General features: G+C 42.6%; 1 protein-coding gene across 5 annotated transcripts in view; it reads left to right on the top strand.

The window, feature by feature from the left end:
• Positions 1-16,217, top strand: part of atf7a (activating transcription factor 7a) — a 48,995-nt gene that overhangs the window by 1,456 nt on the left and 31,322 nt on the right. Inside the window, exon 1 of one of the 5 annotated variants that reach the window (XM_046366179.1) lies at positions 1,677-1,701. The exons of the other annotated variants lie outside the window; for them this stretch is intronic. The gene's annotated coding sequence lies outside the window, so the exon portion shown is untranslated. Of the gene's footprint in view, positions 1-1,676; positions 1,702-16,217 lie in introns of those variants that run through there. 5 annotated transcript variants of the gene reach the window in all.

Here is a 16,217-nt window from a genome sequence, read left to right as displayed (position 1 = left end):
AACCGGCCTCACAACCGCACACCACGTGTATCCACGCCTGCCCATGACCTCCACATCTGACTTCTTCACTTGTGCCATCGTCTGAGATTCGCCACTCGGATAGCTGATAAAATTTTCAGAAACTGTCTCAGGAAAGCTCATCTGCATGCTCGTTGTCCTCACCAAGGTCTTGACCTGACTGCAGTTCGGTAGCATAACCTATTTCAGTGGGCAAATGCTTACCTTTGATGGCCACTGGCATGCTGGAAAAGTGTGATCTTCAAGGAAGAATCCCGGTTTTAGTTGTATTGGGCAGATGGCAGACAGCATGTATGGCGTTGTGGGCGAGCGGGTTGCTGACGTCAACGTTGTGAACAGAGTGTCCCAGGTGGCGGTGGGGTTATTGTATGGGCAGGTATACGGACAACGAACACAATTGCATTTTATCGATGGCAATATGAATATGAGATACTGTGACAAGATCCTGAGGACCATTGTCATGCTATTCATCTGCCACCATCACCTCATGTTTCATCATGATAATGCACTGCCCCATGTCACAAGGATCTGTACACAATTCCTGCAAGCTGAAAATGTCCCAGTTCTTCCATGGCCTGCATACTAAACAGACATGTCACCCGTTGGGCATGTTTGGGAAGCTCTGGATCGACGTGTACGACAGTGTGTTCCAGTTCCTTCCAATATCCAGCAACTTCGCATAGCCATTCAAGAGGAGTGGGACAACATTCCACAGGCCACAATCAACAGCCTGATCAACTTTATGTGAAGGATATGTGTTGCTCTGTGTGAGGCAAATGGTGGTCACACCAGACACTTACCGGTTTTCTGATCCACACCCTACTTTTTTTATTTTTAAAGTAATCTGTGACCAACAGATGCATTTCTGTGTCCCTAGTCGTGAAATCCTTAGATTAGGGCCTAATGAATTTATTTGACAAGGCTCCCGAGTGGCTTGGTGGTCTAAGATTATTATTATTAGTAGAGTGCAGTGAGTGTGCATTGGAGCCAGTACAAGAATGTCAGTACAACAGAAAAGGGGGTCAATGCAAATATTCCAGAGCCATTTAATTAACTGCTCAGCAATCTTATGGCATGGGGGTAGAATCTGTTCAGGAGCCTTTTGGTCTCAGACTTGCTGTGCAGAACAGCCTATGACTTGAGTGGCTGGAGTCTTTGATCATTTTTGGCTTTCCTCTGGCACCGCTTGGTAGAGAGGACCTGGATGGCACGGAGTTCGGCTCCAGTGATGTACGCACTCCCCTTTGTAGCGCCGTACGCACTCCCCTTTGTAGCACCTTGGGGTCGGATGCCAAGCACTTGCCATACCGAGCTGTGATGCAGCCAGTCAGGATGCTCTCAATGGTGCAATGTAGAGGTCGACCGATTAATCAGAATGGCCGATTAATTAGGGCCGATTTCAAGTTTTCATAACAATCGGAAATCGGTATTTTATTTTTATTTTCTATACCTTTTTATTTAACTAGGCAAGTCAGTTAAGAACACATTCTTATTTTCAATGACGGCCTAGGAATGGTGGGTTAACTGCCTTGTTCAGGGCAGAACGACAGATTTTCACCTTGTCAGCTCGGGGGATCCAATCTTGCAACCTTATAGTTAACGAGTCCAACACAATAACGACCTGCCTCTCTCTCGTTGCACTCCACAAGGAGACTGCCTGTTACGCGAATGCAGTAAACCAAGGTAAGTTGCTAGCTAGCATTTAACTTATCTTATAAAAAACAATCAATCATAATCACTAGTTAACTACACATGGTTGATGATATTATCTAGCGTGTCCTGTGTTGCATATAATCTGACTGAGCACACAAGTATCTGACTGAGCGGTGGTAGGCAGAAGCAGGCGCGTAAACATTCATTCAAACAGCACTTTCGTGCGTTTTGCCAGCAGATCATCGTTGTGCGTCAAGCATTGCGCTGTTTATGACTTCAAGCCTATCAACTCCCGAGATGAGGCTGGTGTGACCGAAGTGAAATGGCTAGCTGGTTAGCGCGCACTAACTAGAGGGACAGAAGCTATAGTGTTACACTGGCAATACTAAAGTGCCTATAAGAACATCCAATAGTCAAAGGTTAATGAAATGCAAATGGTATAGAGGGAAATAGTCCTATAATTCCTATAATAACTACAACCTAATTCTTCTTACCTGGGAATATTGAAGACTCATGTTAAAAGGAACCACCAGCTTTCATATGTTCTCATGTTCTGAGCAAGGAACTGAAACGTTAGCTTTCTTACATAGCACATATTGCACTTTTACTTTCTTCTCCAACACTTTGTTTTTGCATTATTTAAACCAAATTTAACATGTTTCATTATTTACTTGAGGCTAAATTGATTTTTATTGATGTATTATATTAAGTTAAATAAGTGTTCATTCAGTATTGTTGTAATTGTCATTATTACAAATGCATGCAAAAAATCGGCGGATTTAATCGGTATCGGCTTTTTTGGTTCTCCAATAATCGGTATCGGCATTGAAAAATCATAATTGGTCGACCTCTAGTGCAATGTATAACTTTTTGAATATTTGAGGGTCCATGTCTGGGACTTTGTCTGGTTCTGTGATGTGTCCATATTCACAAGTATTTGTTTGTCTGCTAAGTCAATAAAGATATCAAATCGAAGTGTGGTGTTATATCTGTGCTGCTGTCTAAGGCAATGCATCTCAGTGCTTGAGGCGTCACTACAGACACCCTGGTTTGAATCCAGGCTGTTTCACAACTGGTCGTGATTGGGAGTCCCATAGGACGGCGCGCAATTGGCCCAGCGTCTCCCGATTTTGGCCAGTGTAGGCCGTAATTGTAAATAAGAATTTGTTCTTAACTGACTTGTCTAGTTAAATAAAAAATATATGCATCACCAAGATTATGTTCAGGGGGAATCATCTGGGAGATGTACAAAGTTAGCACTGGTAGTTTTCGCTAGCATTCCCCATTACTTTTTCCAATATTTTTTAGTTTACAGCCTTATTCTAAAATGTATTTAACCCCCCCCCCCACACACACAATACCCCATAATGACAAAGCAAAAACAGGTTTTTATAAATTTTTGCAATTGTATTAAATAAAAAGAACACATTTACGTAAGTATTCATACCCTTTACTCAGTACTTTGTTGAAGCACCTTCGGCAGCGATTACAGCCTCGAGTCTTCTTGGGTATGACGCTACAAGCTTGGCACACCTGTATTTGGAGTTTCTCCCATTCTTCTCTTCAGATCCTCTCAAGCTCTGTCAGGTTGGATGGGGAGTGTCGCTGCACAGCCATTTTCAGGTCTCTCCAGGGATGTTAGATGGGTTCAAGTCTGGGCCACTCAACGAAATTCAGAGACTTGTCCCGAAGCCAATACAATAGAGGAGTGGCTATGAGGGTCGTCGTTCTGTTAGAAGGTGAACCTACCTCCCGGGTGGCGCAGTGGTTAAGGGCGCTGTACTGCAGCGCCAGCTGTGCCATCAGAGACTCTGGGTTCGCGCCCAGGCTCTGTCGTAACCGGCTGCGACCGGGAGGTCCGTGGGGCGACGCATAATTGGCTTAGCGTCTTTCGGGAGGTCTTGGCCGGTAGGGATGTCCTTGTCTCATCGCGCACCAGCGACTCCTGTGGCGGGCCGGGCGCAGTGCGCGCTAACCAAGGTTGCCAGGTACACAGTGTTTCCTCCGACGCATTGGTGTGGCTGGCTTCCGGGTTGGATGCGCGCTGTGTTAAAGAAGCAGTGCGGCTTGGTTGGGTTGTGTATCGGAGGACGCGTGACTTTCAACCTTCTTCTCTCCCGAGCCCGTACGGGAATTGTAGCGATGAGACAAGCTAGTAGCTACTAAAAACAATTGGACACCACGAAATTGGGGAGAAAACGGGGTAAAATAAATGAAAGAAGGTGAACTTTTGACCCAGTCTGAGGTCCTGAGCGCTCTAGGGCAGGTTTTCATCAAGGATCTCTCTGTACTTGCTCCGTTCATATTTCCCTTGATCCTGACTTTTCTCCCAGTCCCTGACGCTGAAAAACATCCTCACAGCATGTTTCACCGTAGGGACGGTATTGGACAGATGATAAGCAGTGCCTGGTTTCCTCCAGATGTGACACTTTGCATTCAGGCCAAAGAGCTAATTCTTGGTTTCACCAGACCAGAGAATCTTGTTTCTCATGGTCTGCGAGTCCTTTCGTTGCCTTTTGGCAAACTCCAAGCAGGCTGTCATGTGGCTTTTACTTAGGAGTAGCTTACGTCTAACAACTCTAACATAAAGGCCTGATTGTTGGAGTGTTGCAGAAATGGGAGAACATTCCAGAAGGACAACCATCTCCACAGAGGAGCTCTGTCAGAGTAACCATTGGGTTCTTGGTCACCTCCCTGACCAAGGCCCTTCTACCCCAATTGCTCAGTTTGGCCGGGCTGCCAGCTCTAGAATGATTCTTGGTGGTTCCAAACATCCTCCGTTAAACAATGATGGAGGCCACAGCCACCATGCCTCCATCTTGGCAGTCCCCCACGATTGTAAAAATATATATATTTGGAAGCTATAGAAATTAATTTATGAATGTCTACATTTTTGTTTTTGCCATATTTATTATATTACAGACACCATAAAGCTGCAATATGCAACTTTTTTAACAACCCCTGACCAAATTCACATTGACAAATGCATAACTGATTTTTTCTTTCTTATTGAAAGCAAGTCTATGATGTGTAGATTTTCTATGCTTCCCATTCTTAAGTTTAGTGTTTGCGTCTTCGATTTTGTACATCAGCTTCTCTTCAGCTGAAAATACAATACTTTTGGTTATTGGAAATATATTTCACTCCGCTTTATATGGTACAATAATTCTCTACACCTGTGGGTCCCGAAGTTTTATAGTCCCGTACCCCTTAAAACATTCAACCTCCAGCTGCGTACCCCCTCTAGCACCAGGGTCAGCGCACTCTCAAATGTTATTTTTTGCCATCATTGTAAGCCTGCCACACACACACTAAACAATACATTTATTAAACATCAGAATGAGTGAGTTTTTGTTACAACCCGGCTCGTGGGAAGTGACAAAGAGCTCTTATAGGACCAAGGTATAAATAATAATCTAATTATAGTAATAATTATCAATAATTTTGCTCATTATATAGCCAATTTTGCTCATTATTTGTTCATTGAAAATTGTGAATAACTCACCACAGGTTAATGAGAAGGGTGTGCTTGAAAGGATGCACATAACTCTGCAATTTTGGGTTGTATTGGAGAGAGGCTCAGTCTTAAATAATTTTCCATACACAGTCTGTGCCTGTATTTAGTTTTAATGCTAGTGAGGGCCGAGAATCCACTCTCACATAGGTACATGGTTGCAAAGGGCATCAGTGTCTTAATAGCGAGATATGGCAAGGCAAGAAACTCTGAGCGCAGCCCTATCCAGAAATCTGTCAGTGGCTTCTGATTAAATTAAATTTTTACAGAACGCTTGTTGCAATATCCTTGAGGCTCTCTTGTTCAGATATCTGTAAGTGGACTGGAAGCAGGGCATGAAAGGAATAACGAATCCAGTTGTTTGTGTCATCCGTTTCGGGAAAGTACCTGCGTAATTGCGCACCCAGCACTCGAGTGCTTCGCTATATCACATTTGACTTTGTCCGTATGCGTGAGTTCATTTGCACACACACAAATCATACAATGATGTAAAGACCTGTGTGTTGTCCTTGTTAATGCAGACAGAGAAGAGCTCCAACTTCTTAATCATAGCCTCAATTTTGTCCTGCACATTGAATATAGTTGCGGAGAGTCCCTGTAATCCTAGATTCAGATCATTCAGGCGAGAAACTCGTCATCATGCAAGCGGTCAGACAAGTGAAAATGATGGTCAGTAAAGACAACTTTAAGCCTGTCTCACGTGTCAATACTTTTCCCCTTAATAACCAGCGCACTTTCTGTATGTTGTAAAAGCGTTACATGTTCACTGCCCATATCATTGCATATTGCAGAAAATACACGAGAGTTCTGTGGCCTTGATTTAACAAACCATTTTCACTGTCATGTCCAAAACATCTTTCAAGCTGTCAGGCATTCCCTTGGCAGCAAGAGCCTCTCGGTGGATGCTGCAGTGTACTCAAGTGGCGTCGGGAGCAACTCTTTGCACGCGTGTTACCACTCCACTATGTCTCCCTGTCATGGCTTTTGCACCATCAGTACAGATACCAACACATCTTGACCACAAGTCCATTTGATGTAACAAAGCTGTCCAGTACTTTAAAAATATCCTCTCCTGGTTTTCAGAAGATGTCTTAATTGACATCCCCCCCCACTCATCCAGATGTAACTCATATAATTCACTGGCTTGTATGCGAACCAGTAATTGTTTCAAAACATCTCCTGTCATGTCACTGATGCGTTGTGAAACAGTGTTGTTTGATGAAGGCATTGTCTATATAGTTTGTTTGGCCTTTTCCCCCAGCATTGTCCCAGCCATATCCTCTGCAGCAGGAAGAATGAAGTCCTCCACAATAGTATGGGGCTTGCCTGTTCTGGCCACTCGGTAGCTCACCATATAAGACACTTCTAGCACCTTCTTATGAAAGGTATCTGTTGCAGTTTATACATGTCTTACTACTCGAAAGTCGTCTTAATTCTCGCTCAAAAAACTCCTGAGGCTTTTTTTTTCAGATTGGCATGTTTTGTTTCTAAATGTCTGCGCAAGAGTGAAGGTTTCATCGAGTTGTATTATATGTGCAAAAGAACTGAGGAAAGGCACCCAATATAAGTGAACCCCAACTCAATGTAGTTCTCATCATATTTGCACCTCTTCGATTGTCCAGCGGCCCTGTCTGTTGTTCGGTGCTGTCCCGGGTGAGGGGGCAGTAGCTCTTTGGCCGTGTCAGATTCACAACTGTAAGTGTCCTTGCTAGCTGGGCTAAGTACAACATGTAGAATTACTGATGTTAGCATTGGATGTGCTTGTGGAAGCTGAACAACTTGTGTCGTCGACAGGTCCAGGTGTAGTATTGCTGGTCGTAGCAGTACTACCAGTAGAGCTGGTATGTGTGTCTCTATGGAAACGGGCCTATTTTTTAAATTTTTATACCATTTATACATTTTTTTAACGGAATGACGTTTGGCTTCATACGGACCGTTATTGGAATTCCCGCGAGAGAGTAATGTGATTGGATGTTAATTATTTGACAAGACTACCTTTATTTGACATTGTGTTATTTTAATTTTGGCAGTGAAATGAGGCTACTCAGGCAAGTCAAAAACCTCACCCAAAATGTATAGCCCCGTTGGAAAATATAAATGAACTGTTTGAAAATGTGGGGGGGGGGAATGTCAAAATGATTATTTTTAAATGTGAATCACATTTTTATTTGGCGTACATCCGACAGCCTTGCGCATACCCCTGGAGAATATCTACTCTACACAATTGCTTGTTTTGTCACATAAATTGAAATTAGGCGAACTATTAGTATTTTAGCAACCAGGCAATATTGTATATTGTTCCTTTTTTATTTTTTATTAATACTTTTAAAATTATATGCCTATTATGAGGTAAATATATATATATAATATACACTTTTTTAAATACACAGATTATTATTTTAAACATACTGAGTTATAGTTCTTATAAGGAAATCAGTCAATTGAAATAAATTCGTTAGGCCCTGATCTATGGGTTCACATGACCAGGAATACAGAAATGAATCTGTTGGTCACCAATACTTTTGGTCATGTAGTGTATGTGGACTCCTGCTCATCGAACGTCTAAATTCAAAATCATGGGCATTAATATGTAGTTGCTTCCCCCTTTGCTGCTATAACAGCCTACAGTCGTGACCAAAAGTTGAGAATGACACAAATATACATTTTCACAAAGTCTGCTGCCTCAGTTTGTATGATGGCAATTTGCATATACTACAGAATGTTATGAAGAGTGATCCGATGCATTTCAATTAATTGCGAAGTCCCTCTTTGCCATGCAAATGAACTGAAACCCCAAAAAACATTTCCACTGCATTTCATCCCTGTCACAAAAGGACCAGCTGACATGTCAGTGATTCACTCGTTAACACAGGTGTTAGTGAGACTGTCAGACGGAGAAGCGTAATTCATAACTCCAGAGAATGGAGCAGTGGAAACTCAGAGTCCAGTGGCGGCGAGCTTTACATCACTCAAGACGTTGCTTGATATTGTGCATGGTGATCATAGGCTTGTGTGCGGCTACTCTGCCATGGAAACCCATTTCATCAAGCTCCCGATGAACAGTTCTTGTGCTGACGTTGCTTCCAGAGGCAGTTTGGAATAATAGCACTTAAGACCAGGGCACCTCTAACAAGGGCAGACATTTTACGTACTAACTTATTGGAAAGGTGGCACCGCCTTAATACCGTGCCACGTTGAAAGTCACTGAGCTTTTCAGTAAGGCCATTCCACTGCCAATGTTTGTCTATGGAGATTGCATGGCTGTGTGCTCGATTTTATACACCTGTCAGCAATGGGTGTGGCTGAAATGGCCGACTCCGCTAATTTGAATCTGTGTACACACACTATATATAGTGTACTTTAAAAAAAAAGTAGGGGCGTGGTTTAGAAAACCAGTTAGTATCTGGTGTGACCACCATTTCCTCATTCAGCGTGACACATTTCCTTTGCATAGAATTCATCAGGCTGTTGTTTGGGGTCTGCGGTTGTGGTGCCGGGTGGACGTACTGACAAATTCTCTAAAACAACGTTGGTGGCGGCTTATGGTAGAGAAATGAACATTAAATTCTCTGGCAACAGCTCTGGTGGACATTCCTGCAGTCAGCATGCCAATTGTACTCTCCCTCTAAATCAGTGGCATTGTGTTGTGACAACACGGCACATTTTAGAGTGGCCCTTTACTGTCCCCAGCACAAGGACCACCTGTTTTAATCAGCTTTTTGATATGCCACACTTGTCAGGTGGATGGATTGTCTTGGCAAAGGAGAAATGCTCACTAGCAGGGATGTAAACACATTTGTGCGCACAATTTTTGAGAAATAAGCTTTTTGTGAGGATGGAAAATTTCAGGGATCTTTCATTTCATGTTATAAAACATGGGACACTTTGCATGTTATTTTTTTGTTCAGTATATATTAAAACGTTTTCCTTTTAAAGTATACTTTTTTAGATTACTAATGATACTGACACCGCTACAACAAATACTTTTTGTGCACGAAACATCTCATTTAAATACCGTGGAATTCCATTCATTCCTTTGGAGGACTGCTCCTACTGGGGAGTGCCAATATGGCCGACCTGTGGCTTCAAAGCCTCTCAATGGCCAATAGAAAGGATCAGCAATCCAGGGTTTATATACATCACTGGTCATGTCCTGTTTAAGCTACCAAATACCCTTTGATCTCACAGTAAAGTCAGAGTCAACCAATTTCTTTCTTTTCTTTTTTTTCTCTCTTTCTCTCTCTCTCTTTCTCTGTGTTTTTTTGTTTGTTGTTGGTCTCCCCTACCCTCTAACCCTGGCAACTCTAGCCCTGTAGATTCCTGAGTCATTTGGCTCCCTGGCTGCAGGCAGGGAGAACTATTAATACAGTTTGTTTAGCTAGTTACCTAGCAGGCTGCATCAAACACTGCAGGCCTGTAGCTGATTATAGACCGAGAACCGCTCGACCTGCTCGCTCCCCTGGCCATTTGGGATTTGGGACGCAGACCAAGTTAACAACGACGGGGACATTGCCGGCAGGCTCCGAGAGAGCAATTGGAATAGGGCCCACTGGCTGCGCTGACTTCTTTTGATGTTTCCATGTCACCTTGGATGAATGGAAGCTTAAATAGATGGGTGGACTGACTCTGAGTCTGACTCATATGTAGGCTATCGCATGTCTGAAATGGATATAATGAAAAGGATTTATGTGGAGGCGTTTTACCTGAAAAAGCACAAGAAGGAAGATTTAGACACCCACAATCTTTGCTTCTTCTGAAATTGTTTCTGTTGTAGACACACATACAATTAGTCTTTCTGCAACATTTATTTTGTTGAAATATAATTTGAGCTCTGAATTTTTTTTTCTTATTTATCGCAAACAAATTGGTTATTATAATTTATAGAAATAATTTAATATTCAATAAATATAGTACCCAACATCTGATTTCGACCAAACCTTTTTTACAGCTATGAGTTCGACACGAGGAATCCAAAGAAATCGCCAAAAGCTACCCACGGCCTTCCTGCAACACCCCACGTCAATCACATCCTACATCCTGATATTACCAGGTTATGACCACTAGATGGTGGTGTTCCAGGGGATTTTTATAAAGATATTCTCTCCAAGAAATTGTAAAAAGGGAGAATTCACCCTGTTTCTTTACCCTGTAAGCAGTCTATGGAAAAGGCATGAAAGTAATCCATGCTTTGGTTTTGTTGTCCACTGTTTCAAAGGCAAACCTTTTAGCATTTGTGGCACAAATACAATGCAAGTCAATGGTACCTATATTAGCATTTTCATGCTTCATGTCTAAATCACATGAAGTATCAATGTGTTTTGTAACTCAATTAAGTGGGAAACTATAGGTACCATTCACAGGAGGCTACTGAGGGGAGGATGGCTCATAATAATGGCCGGAATGGCGAGTATGGCATCACGAGCCCGTCCTCACCAATTGAGGTGCCACCAACCTCCTGTGATACCATTTGCCACAAATGCAAAAAAGTAAGCATTTGAAACCATGGCCAGGTATACATAACCAAAGCATGGGTTGCTGTCATATTTTGTCCAATATGTAATTTTGTGAACTATTCCGTTTCCATTAAGGGGGAGGGGGTTCTTAAAACAACAATCTCTTGGAATAACACCATCTAGTGGTCAGAACCTGGTAATATCAGGATGTACGATGGGATTAGGGCTGTGATGATAATTGAATAACCGTGTAACTAACGGTTATGGATGAAGACTGTCATGAAAATAAAATAACGGTCAAAACCGTTTAAATTAGGGCTGCACCGATATGACATTTTTGGCCGATACCGATATCTAATTTTTTATTTTTTTCCCCTTGCCAAAAAAGAAACCTATGCCGATAATCAATATTTAACATTTTAGCTGCATTTTTAGGCATCCTAGTACAGCTAATTATTTAACACACATACAGCTAATTATTTAACACACACACATATGGATGCAGCGGTCTAAGGCACTGCATCTCGGTGCAAGAGGCGTCACTACAGTCCCTGGTTCGAATCCAGGCTGAATCACATCCTGCCGTGATTGGGAGTCCCATTTGTCCCAGCGTCGTTCGGGGTTTGTCCGCCATTGTAAATAAGAACTTGTAATTTACTGACTTGCCTAGTTAAATGAAGGTTACACACACCACACTTAACAAAACATAATTTTGTTGGCATTTACGCATGTCCCCATTACCAATAAAACCACATCAAAACCTATTTCTTTCACTTACTTGCTGTGCTGTTTCGTTGTTCATTTGTTCAGTCATTTCAGTCTCAACCAGGGTTCATCATACATGTCAAGCAGTGAAGTGTCAGCTCTGTCTGTCTGTCGATGCTCTTCCTCAGTGTACACTGTCACTGTGTCCGTTTCCATCTTGTCCAGCTGTGTCTGTAACATTTAATGTAAACCCTGTTTCTTGTCTGCATTGAAGTAGCGGCCCTTGTACCTAGCATCGACAATGGTGGCAACACAGTAAAGAGGCTCAGAGAATTCCACCGCATCACTTGTTCACAGCCTCTTGTAGAGTACTTTTGCAAGTGTTAACCCCACTGTCTGTTGGCAGATTTGTCGAGCAGGTATTTCGGAATGGCCGATTTAATTAGTGCCAATTTCAAGTTGTCATAACAATCTGTAATCGGCATTTTTGGACACCAATCATGGGCGATTACATTGCACTCCACGAGGAGACTGCGTGGCAGGCTGACTACCTGTTATGCGAGTGCAGCAAGGAGCCAAGATATGGTGCTAGCTAGCATTAAATTTATCTTTATTAAAAGCAATCTTAACATAATCACTAGTTAACTACACATGGTTGATGATATTACTAGTTTATCTAGCTTGTCCTGCGTTCCATATAATCAATACGGTGCTTGTTAATTTGTCATTGAATCACAGCCCACTTCGCCAAACGGGTGATTTAACAAGCGCATTTGTGAGAAAAGCACTTCAATGCCTTTTCTTGAAATCAATACACAAGTATATACACTGCTCAAAAAATAAAGGGAACACTAAAATAACACATCCTAGATCTGAATGAATGAAATATTCTTATTAAATACTTTTTTCTTTACATAGTTGAATGTGCTGACAACAAAATCACACAAACATTATCAATGGAAATCAAATTTATCAACCCATGGAGGTCTGGATTTGGAGTAACACTCAAAACTAAAGTGGAAAACCACACTACAGGCTGATCCAACTTTGATGTAATGTCCTTAAAACAAGTCAAAATGAGGCTCGGTAGTGTGTGTGGCCTCCACGTGCCTGTATGACCTCCCTACAACGCCTGGGCATGCTCCTGATGAGGTGGCGGATGGTCTCCTGAGGGATCTCCTCCCAGACCTGGACTAAAGCATCCGCCAACTCCTGGACAGTCTGTGGTGCAACGTGGCGTTGGTGGATGGAGCGAGACATGATGTCCCAGATGTGCTCAATTGGATTCAGGTCTGGGGAACGGACGGGCCAGTCCATAGCATCAATGCCTTCCTCTTGCAGGAACTGCTGACACTCCAGCCACATGAGGTCCAGCATTGTCTTGCATTAGGAGGAACCCAGGGCCAACCGCACCAGCATATGGTCTCACAAGGGGTCTGAGGATCTCATCTCGGTACCTAATTGCAGTCAGGCTACCTCTGGCGAGCACATGGAGGGCTGTGTGGCCCCCCAAAGAAATGCCACCCCACACCATGACTGACCCACCGCCAAACCGGTCATGCTGGAGGATGTTGCAGGCAGCAGAACGTTCTCCACGGCGTCTCCAGACTGTCACGTGCTCAGTGTGAACCTGCTTTCATCTGTGAAGAGCACAGTGCGCCAGTGGCGAATTTGCCAATCTTGGTGTTCTCTGGCAAATGAAAAAAGTCCCCACCTGTGGACGTCGGGCCCTCATACCACCCTCATGGAGTCTGTTTCTGACCGTTTGAGTAGACACATGCACATTTGTGGCCTGCTGGAGGTCAATTTTATTTTCATGTATACTGAACAAAAATATAAATGCAACATGCAACTATTCAAAGATTTTACTGACATTTATTTTGTAGACCCTAGTCTGAGAATACATCTGTTGGTCACAGATACCTTAAATAAAAGGATCAGAAAACCAGTATTTGGTGTGACCACCTTTTGCCTCATGCAGCACGACACTTTCCATCACGTAGAGTTGATCAGGCTGTTCGTTGTGGAATGTTGTCCCACCCTCCTTCAATGGCTGTGCAAAGTTGCTGGATATTGGTGGGAACTGGACCACACTGTCGTACACGTTGATCCACAGGATCCCAAACATGCTCAATGGGTAACATGTCTTGAGTATACAGGCCATGGAAGAACTGGGACATTTTCAGCTTCCAGGAATTGTGTACTTATCCTTGCGACATGGGTCTGTGCATTTAAAGGTTAAAAACCTTTTTTTTTTTTTTTTTATTTAACTAGGCATGCTGAAACGTGGTAATGGCGACGGATGAATAGCATGACAACGGGCCTCAAGATCTCGTCACGGTATCTATGTGCATTCAAATTGCCATTGATAAAATGCAATTGTGTTGGTTGTCTCGAGCTTATGCCTACCCATACCATAACCCCACCACCACCATGGGGAACTCTGTTCACAAGGTTGACATCAGCAAACCGCTCACCCACACGACAACATACACGCTGTCTGCTGTTGTGAGGCTGGTTGGACGTACTGCCAAATTCCCTAAAATGACGTTGGCGGCGGCTTAATGAAAATTGAATTCTCTGGGAATTGTTCTGGTGGACATTCCTGCAGTCAGCATGCCAATTGCACTCTCCCTCAACTTGAGACATCTGTGGCATTGTGTTGTGACAAAATTGCACATTTTTAGTGGCCTTTTATTGCCCCCAGAACAAGGTACATCTGTGAAATGATCATGCTGTTTAATCAGCTTCTTGATATGCCACACCTGTCATGTGGATGGATTATCTTGGCAAATGAGAAATGCTCACTAACAGGGATGTGAACTAATTTGTGCTCAATTCTTGAGAAATTAGCTTTTTGTGTGTTGCACATTTCTGGGATCTTTTATTTCAGCTCACGAAATACGGGATCAACACTTTACCTGTTGGGTTTATATTTTTGTTCAGTGTAGATAAAGTTGACACAATAGTGGGAGTGTTTACTAATGATTATAAGCAATTGTTTTGCTGACTTAGTCTGTCAAACTTTATACATCTTCCTCTCTTTCCAACTGTGCTTTGATGCTCGAGCAGCAGCTAAAACGCTAGATACACAGGGGTGTAGAGCGCTATAGGATGTGTGAACTTTCATGCAATGCACATTTTGCATTATTGCTTGCTAGTAAATAAATACATCGGTCTTCCTTTAATAAAGGTTGGACAGGTCTGACTATTCATGACTTGTTAAACAGCAGTAGACAAGGTTGTTCTGGCTCTGAGTCCTGTAATGTGCTAATGTTGTGTCAAATGGACAGTGCGCCAATCCTTTCTATGGTATAATTTGATGCGGAATCTTTTCTTACTTTAAATGTATAGACTAATCAACGGTGATCAGGCCGGGTCCGATATTCCACCCTAGGCGAATAATGCCAGACCCACCAATCCCCGCAAAGTAGAATAGTAGGCTAGGCTATACAGTGTCGGCTCGCAATGCACTTTAATGAACGCTCATGTGGTAGCCTACCATTTCTAAAACAGTGTACTGTTAATCCCTGTCATTTGGTTATATTTATTTCTGTTAATGCATGTATTAATTACAGTAATTTACTGTTCTCCTTCTCTGAGTGGAAACGTTGTTTGCAGAGTTCACACCCTGCTACACTTGTGAGAAACAAGTTTTGGTTTATTTCATACCATCATTTACACGCTCCATGTGAGCAATGAGCAAGTGACTGGTCTCTCTGTCCTGTTAATGTTGACGGAGCGAGCATAGAAGTATCTGGCCTGCTTCTAACAAATGTCAAATGTAGGAAAGAGCCCAGCTGGGCTTCTCAGTAATGTTTTCTTCACCTCACACAGTAAGTAAACAAAGACCTTTTTAAATATACAGTACCAGTCAAAAGTTTGGACACCTCAAGGGTTTTTATTTTTTACTATTTTCTACATTGTAGAATAATAGTGAAGACATCAAAACTATGAAATAACACATGGAATCGTGTAGTAACCAAAAAAGTGTTAAACAAATCAAAATATATTTTAGATTCTTCAAAGTAGCCATCCTTTGCCTTGATGACAGCTTTGCACACTCTTGGCATTCTCTCAACCAGCTTCATGAGGAATGCTTTTCCAACAGTCTTCAAGGAGTTTCCACATATGCTGAGCACTTGTTGGCTGCTTTTCTTTCACTCTGCGGTCCAAATCATCCCAAACAATCTCAATTGGGTTGAGGTCAGGTGATTGTAGAGGCCAGGTCATCTGATGCAGCACTCCATCACTCTCCTTCTTGGTCAAATAGGCCTTACACAGCCTGGAGGTGTGTTTTGGGTCATTGTCCTGTTGTAAAAACAAATTATAATCCTACTAAGTGCAAACCAGATGGGATGGTGTATCGCTGCAGAATGCTGTGGTAGCCATGCTGGTTAAGTGTGCCTTGAATTCTAAATAAATCAATAACCGTATCACCAGCAAAGCACCATCACACCACCACCTCCATCCTTCACGGTGGAAACCACACAGAAATATTAGGTTGTGCCTGACATGCTGGTGACTTTTTTATGGGGGTGTGTGAGTTTTCTGATTCTCTCTAGGCCAAGGCCTATACAGTGCATTCAGAAAGTATTCAGACCCTTTTCCAAATTTTGTTACGTTCCAGCCTTATTCTAAAATTGATTAAATTAAATTGTTTCTTCATCAATCATCAAATTCTTATCGGAAGACTCAATAGCCTTGGCTTCTCAAATGACTGCCTCGCCTGGTTCACCGACTACTTCTCAGAGTTCAGTTGTCCGGACCTCTGGGCCTGTCAGGGCCTGTTGTCCGGACCTCTGGCAGTCTATGGGGGTGCCACAGGGTTCAATTCTCGGGCCGACTCTTTTCTCTGTATATATCAATGATGT

The sequence above is a fragment of the Oncorhynchus gorbuscha genome, linkage group LG10, assembly GCF_021184085.1.
Source record: "Oncorhynchus gorbuscha isolate QuinsamMale2020 ecotype Even-year linkage group LG10, OgorEven_v1.0, whole genome shotgun sequence".
Classification (NCBI taxonomy): Eukaryota; Metazoa; Chordata; class Actinopteri; order Salmoniformes; family Salmonidae; genus Oncorhynchus; species Oncorhynchus gorbuscha.
This window is presented reverse-complemented; position numbering and strand designations above follow the sequence as displayed.